This window comes from Hyperoodon ampullatus (genome assembly GCF_949752795.1).
Source record: "Hyperoodon ampullatus genome assembly, chromosome: 3".
NCBI classification, from domain to species: Eukaryota; Metazoa; Chordata; class Mammalia; order Artiodactyla; family Ziphiidae; genus Hyperoodon; species Hyperoodon ampullatus.
Genome location: NC_136916.1, coordinates 71,197,433 through 71,204,076, shown reverse-complemented (window position 1 = coordinate 71,204,076; position 6,644 = coordinate 71,197,433). Strand labels below are relative to the sequence as shown.

The following is a 6,644-nucleotide window of genomic DNA, read 5'->3' as shown; positions in this document are numbered from 1 at the left end:
TGTGATTTTTATTTTTATTTTTTTCTTATTTTAAACATTTTATCAAGAAGGCACATTTCTTTTTATACAGCAGGTTCTTATTAGTCATAAATTTTATACACATCAGTGTATATATGTCAATCTCAATTGCCCAATTCATCACACCACCACACCACCACCCCTGCCATGGCTTTCGCCCTTTGGTGTCCATAGTTTTTTCTCTACATCTGTGTCTCAACTTCTGCCCTGTAAACTGGTTCATCTGTACCATTTTTCTAGGTTCCACATACATGTATTAATATACGATATTTGTTTTTCTCTTTCTGACTTATTTCACTCTGTATGACAGTCTTTACATCCATCCACGTCTCAACAAATGACCCAATTTCATTCCTTTTATGGCTGAGTAATATTCCATTGTATATATGTACCACATCTTCTTTATCCATTCATCTGTTGATGGGCATTTAGGTTGCTTCCATGACCTGGCTATTGAAATTGTGCTGCAATGAACATTGGGGTGCATGTGTCTTTTTGAATTATGGTTTTCTCTGGATATATGCCCAGTAGTGGGATTGCTGGATCATATGGTAATTCTACTTTTAGTTTTCTAAGGAACCTCCATACTCTTCTCCATAGTGGCTGTATCAATTTACATTCCCACCAACAGTGCAAGAGGGTTCCCTTTTCTCCACATCCTCTCCAGCATTTGTTGTTTGTAGATTTTCTGATGATGCCCATTCTAACTGGTGTGAGGTGATACCTCACTGTAGTTTTGATTTGCATTTCTCTAATAATTAGTGATATTGAGCAGATTTTCATGTGCTTCTTGGCCATCTGTATGTCTTCTTTGGAGAAATGTCTATTTAGGTCTATTTTGTCTATTTTGGATTGGGTTGTTTGGTTGTTTAATATTGAGCTGCATGAGCTGTTTATATATTTTGGAGATTAATCCTTTGTCCGTTGATTCATTGGCAAATAATTTCTCCCATTCTGAGGGTTGTCTTTTCATCTTGTTTATGGTTTCATTTGCTTTGCAAAAGTTTTGAAGTTTCATTAGGTCCCAATTGTTTATTTTTGTTTTTATTTCCATTACTCTAGGAGGTGGATCAAAAAAGATCTTGCTGTGATTTATGTCAAAGAGTGTTCTTCCTATGTTTTCCTCTAAGAGCTTTATAGTGTCCAGTCTTATATTTAGGTCTCTAATCCATTTTGAGTTTATTTTTGTGCATGGTGTTAGGGAGTGTTCTAATTTCATTCTTTTACATGTAGCTGTCCAGTTTCCCCAGCACCACTTATTGAAGAGACTGTCTTTTCTCCATTGTATATCCTTGCCTCCTTTGTCATAGATTAGTTGACCATAGGTGCGTGGGTTTATCTCTGGGATTTCTATCTTGTTCCATTGATCTATGTTTCTGTTTCTGTGCCAGTACCATATTGTCTAGATTACTGTAGCTTTGTAGTATAGTCTGAAGCCAGGGAGTATGATTCCTCCAGCTCTGTTTTTTTCTCTCAGGACTGCTTTGGCTATTTGGAGTCTTTTGTGTCTCCATAGAAATTTTAAGACTTTTTGTTCTAGTTCCGTAAAAAATGCCATTGGTAATTTGATAGGGATTGCATTGAATTTGTAGATTGTTTTGGGTAGTATAGTCATTTTCACAATATTGATTCATCCAATCCAAGTATATGATATATCTCTCCATCTGTTGGTATCATCTTTAATTTCTTTCATCAGTGTCTTATGGTTTTCAGCATAAAGGTTTTTTGTCTCCTTAGGTAGGTTTATTCCTAAGTATTTTATTCTTTTTGTTGCAATGGTAAATGGGAGTGTTTCCTTAATTTCTCTTTCAGATTTTCCATCATTAGTGTATAGGAATGCAAGAGATTTCTGTGCATTAATTTTGTATACTGCAACCTTACAAAATTCATTGATTAGCTCTAGTAGATTTCTGGTGGCATCTTTAGGATTCTCTACGTATAGTACCATGTCATCTGCAGTGATAGTTTTACTTCTTCTTTTCCAATTTCTGTTCCTTTTATTTCTTTTTCTTCTCTGATTGCCATGGCTAGGACTTCCAAAACTCTGCTGAATAATAGTGGTGAGAGTGGTCATCCTTGTCTCGTTCCTGATCTTAGAGGAAATATTTTCAGTTTTTCTCCATTGAGAATGATGTTTGCTGTGGGTTTGTCGTATATGGCCTGTATTATATTGAGGTAGGTTCCCTCTATGCCCACTCTCTGGAGAGTTTTTATCATAAATGGATGTTGAATTTTGTCAAAAGCTTTTTCTGCATCTATTGAGATGATCGTATGGTTTTTATTCTTCAATTTGTTAATATGGTGTATCACATTGATTGATTTGTGTACATTGAAGAATCCTTGCATCCCTGGGATAAATCTCACTTGATCATGGTGTATGATCCTTTTAATGTGTTGTTGGATTCTGCTTGCTTGTATTTTGTTGAGGATTTTTGCATCTATATTCATCAGTGTTATTGGTCTGTAATTTTCTTTTTTTGTAGTATCTTCGTCTGGTTTTGGTATCAGGGTGATTGTGGCCTCATAGGATGAGTTTGGGAGTGTTCCTTCCTCCACAATATTTTGGAAGAGTTTGAGAAGGATAGGTGTTAGCTCTTCCCTAAATGTTTGATAGAATTCACCTGTGAAGCCATCTGGTCCTGGACTTTTGTTTGTTGGAAGATTTTTAATCACAGATTCAATTTCATTACTTGTGATTTGTCTCTTCATATTTCCTATTTCTTCCTGGTTCAGTCTTGGAAGTTTATACCTTTCTAAGAATTTGTCCATTTCTTCCAGGTTGTCTATTTTATTGGCATAGAGTTGCTTGCAGTAGTCTCTTAGGATGCTTTGTTTTTCTGCGGTATCTGTTGTAACTTCTCCTTTTTCATTTCTAATTTTATTGATTTGAGTCCTCTCCTTCTTTTTCTTGATGAGTCTGGCTAATGGCTTATCAATTTTGTTTATCTTTTTAAAGAACCAGCTTTTAGTTTTATTGATCTTTGCTATTGTTTCTATTTCATTTATTTCTGCTCTGATCTTTTTGATTTCTTTCCTTCTGCTAAATTTGCATTTATTTTGTTCTTCTTTCTCTCGTTCCTTTAGGTGTAAGTTTAGATTGTTTATTTGAGATTTTTCTTGTTTCTTGAGGTAGGCTTGTATAGCTATAAACTTCCCTCTTAGAACTGCTTTTGCTGCATCCCATAGGCTTTGGATGATCATGTTTTCATTTTCATTTGTCTCTAGGTATTTTTTGATTTCCTCTATGATTTCTTCAGTGATCTCTTGGTTATTTAGTTATGTATTGTTTAACTTCCATGTGTTTGTGTTTTTTACGTTTTTTCCACTGTAATTCATTTCTAATCTCATAGCATTGTGGTCAGAAAAGATGCTTGATATGATTTCAATTTTCTCTAAATTTACTGAGGCTTGATTTGTGACCCAAGATGTGATCTATCCTGGAGAATATTCCATGCACATTTGAGAAGAAAGTGTGGTCTGCTGATTTTGGATGGAATGTCCTATAAATATCAATTAAATCTATTTGGTCTATTGTGTCATTTAAACCTTGTGTTTCCTTATTTGTTTTCATTTTGGATGATCTGTCCATTGGTGTAAGTGACATGTTAAAGTCCCCCACTATTATTGTGTTACTGTCGATTTCCTCTTCTATAGCTGTTAGCAGTTGCCTTATGTATTGAGGTGCTCCTATGTTGGGTGCATATATATTTATAATCGTTATATCCTCTTCTTGGATTGACCCCTTGATTTATGTAGTGTCCTTCCTTGTCTCTTGTAACATTCTTTATTTTAAGGTCTATTTTATCTAATATGAGTATTGCTACTGCAGCTTTCTTTTCATTTCCATTTGCATGGAATATCTTTTTCCATCCCCTCACTTTCAGTCTGTGTGTGTCCCTAGGTCTGAAGTGGGTCTCTTGTAGACAGCATATATATGGGTCTTGGTTTTTTATCCATTCTTCAAACCTGTGTCTTTTGGTTGGAGCATTTAATTCATTCACATTTAAGGTGATTATCGATATGTATGTTTCTATGACCATTTTCTTAATTGTTTTGGGTTTGTTTTTGTAGGTCTTTTTCTTCTCTTCTGTTTCCCACTTAGAGAAGTTCCTTTAGCATTTATTGTAGAGCTGGTTTTGTGGTGCTGAATTCTCTTAGCTTTTGCTTGTCTGTAAAGCTTTTGATTTCTCCGTTGAATCTGAATGAGATCCTTGCCTGGTAGAGTAATCATGGTTGTAGTTTCTTCCCTTTCATCACTTTAAATATATCATGCCACTCCCTTCTGGCTTGTAGAGTTTCTGCTGAGAAATCAGCTGCCACCCTTATGGGAGTTCCCTTGTATATTATTTGTCATTTTTCCTTTGCTGCTTTCAATAATTTTTCTTTGTCTTTAAGTTTTGCCAATTTGATTACTATGTGTCTTGGCCTGTTTCTCCTTGGGTTTATCCTGTATGGGACACTCTGCACTTCCTGGACTTGGGTGGCTATTTCCTTTCCCATGTTAGTGAAGTTTTCGACGATAATCTCTTCAAATATTTTCTCTTGTCCTTTCTCTCTCTCTTCCCCTTCTGGGACCCCTATAATGCGAATGTTGTTGCATTTAATGTTGTCCCAGAGGTCTCTTAGGCTGTCTTCATTTCTTTTCATTCTTTTTCCGTTATTCTGTTCCACAGCAGTGAATTCCACCATTCTGTCTTCCAGGTCACTTATCCGTTCTTCTGCCTCAGTTATTCTGCTATTGATTCCTTCTAGTGTAGTTTTCATTTCAGTTATTCTATTGTTCATCTCTGTTTGTTTGTTCTTTAATTCTTCTAAGTCTTTGTTAAACATTTCTTGCATCCTCTCAATCTTTGCCTCCTTTCCTTTTCCGAGGTCCTGGATCATCTTCAGTATCATTATTCTGAATTCTTTTTCTGGAATGTTGCCTATCTCCACTTCATTTAGTTGCTTTTCTGGGGTTTTAACTTGTTCCCTCATCTGGTACATAGCCCTGTGCCTTTTCATCTTGTCTATTTTTCTGTGAATCCAAACCAGTGGATTATTGGCAATTTCGTATGGTTAATCCTATATAATGAACAATTACCTTTTAAATAGTAGTCTGTTTTGGCTTGGAGAATAGCCAAAGATGCTCTTTAGAAAGAATGCCAGTTTTTTTGTTTTATTTTGTGTATTTTTTAGAACAAGAGTGAAGGTGGTCACTGTCTCCCTTACCAACTGGACACATTTTTAAAAACACAAATTGAGAAATTTCAAGGTACCCAAAAATGATTTCCATAATCTTACTTACTATCATTGAAAAGGAAATAAACCAATCAAAAATGTTGCATATCTATGTTGTACTTGCTGTGGACAGAGCAGAAAAACAGTTCAATCACAGTCTTACCCCAAGATGCTTGCAGTTCTATTTAAAGTTTTTTAAAGTATATTTATGAAAAGATGATGAAAATACAAGGCCTTAAACAACTGTCAAATAAATAATAAAGAGAAGAAGCACTGCCACAGTCAAGAAAAAGAAAGCAAGCCTAAAACAGCTATGGGCTTTCCCACCGCTATTGTGCTGGGGAAGAAGCCTATTCTCTGAGCCACCCCTTTGCCTCCAGACTTCTCTGGGCCAGTAGCTGCCTGACCAGAGGCCCGTGGCCTTGGGCTCTGCCAACTACCATGGGCTCCGTGTCAAACCAGCAGTTTGCAGGCGGTTGTGCTAAGGGGCCAGAGGAGGCGCCAGAGTCCACAGCCAGGGCCAATGAGGAGCCGAAGCTGCTGCATGGTGCTGGCATATGTAAGTGGTTCAACATGTGCATCGGATTCGGCTCCCTAGCCATGACCACCCGCTCCAGGGTTGCACTCAACCCCCCGGTGGATGTCTTTATGTACCAGTGTAAGCTGCACATGGAGGGCTTCCGGAGCCTGAAGGAGGGTGAGGCCGTGGAGTTCACCTTTAAGAAGTCTGCCAAGAGCCTGGAATCTATCCAAGTCACCGGCCCTGGTGAGGTGTCCTGTATTGGGAGCAAGAGGTGGCCCAAAGGGAAGAACATTTAGAAACACAGATCAAAGGGATATATGTGCTACAACTGTGGAGGTCTAGACCATCATGCCAAAGAATGCAAATGGCCACGCCAGCCCAAGTGCCACTTCTGCCAGAGCATCAACCGTATGGTACCTTGTGTCCACTGAAGGCCCAGCAAGCTCCCAGCTCACAGGGAAAGCCAGCCTACTTTCAGGAGGAGGAAGAAGAGATCCATAGCCCTGCCATGCTCCCAGAGGCCCAGAATTGAGCCATAGCGGGTGGGGATTATCCTTTTGTGATCAGAAAGTTTTGAGGAATGGGCATCAATCGGTAGAGTGGAGAAAGTGGGGACAGGGTGGGTAGGGGGCAGCTGGCACTGCCATATATCTCAGGCCGGTTCGTAGCATCACCCCCTCTTCCCCCTTGGTTTGGGAGAAGGGGTGAGGCAAAGGAACTCCAGTGATGCTCTATCCAAATGCACGTGAGGGCTTTGGGGGGTAACCCTCCCTGCATGCTTTATCTGAGTCTCCACCCCCAGAATCTCCAGCTTTTGAAAGTGGCCTGGATAGGAAAGTTGTTCTACTCTTAAATAAGGATATGGAATAATATTTCCCATGCC

The 6,644-nt window shown here is 38.5% G+C and overlaps 1 pseudogene across 1 annotated transcript; it reads left to right on the top strand.

The window, feature by feature from the left end:
- Positions 1-5,679: 5,679 nt before the first annotated feature.
- LOC307050160 (protein lin-28 homolog A-like) lies at positions 5,680-6,293 on the top strand (annotated as a pseudogene). The gene has a single exon. The product of its transcript is annotated as a protein lin-28 homolog A-like (transcript).
- Positions 6,294-6,644: the final 351 nt, after the last annotated feature.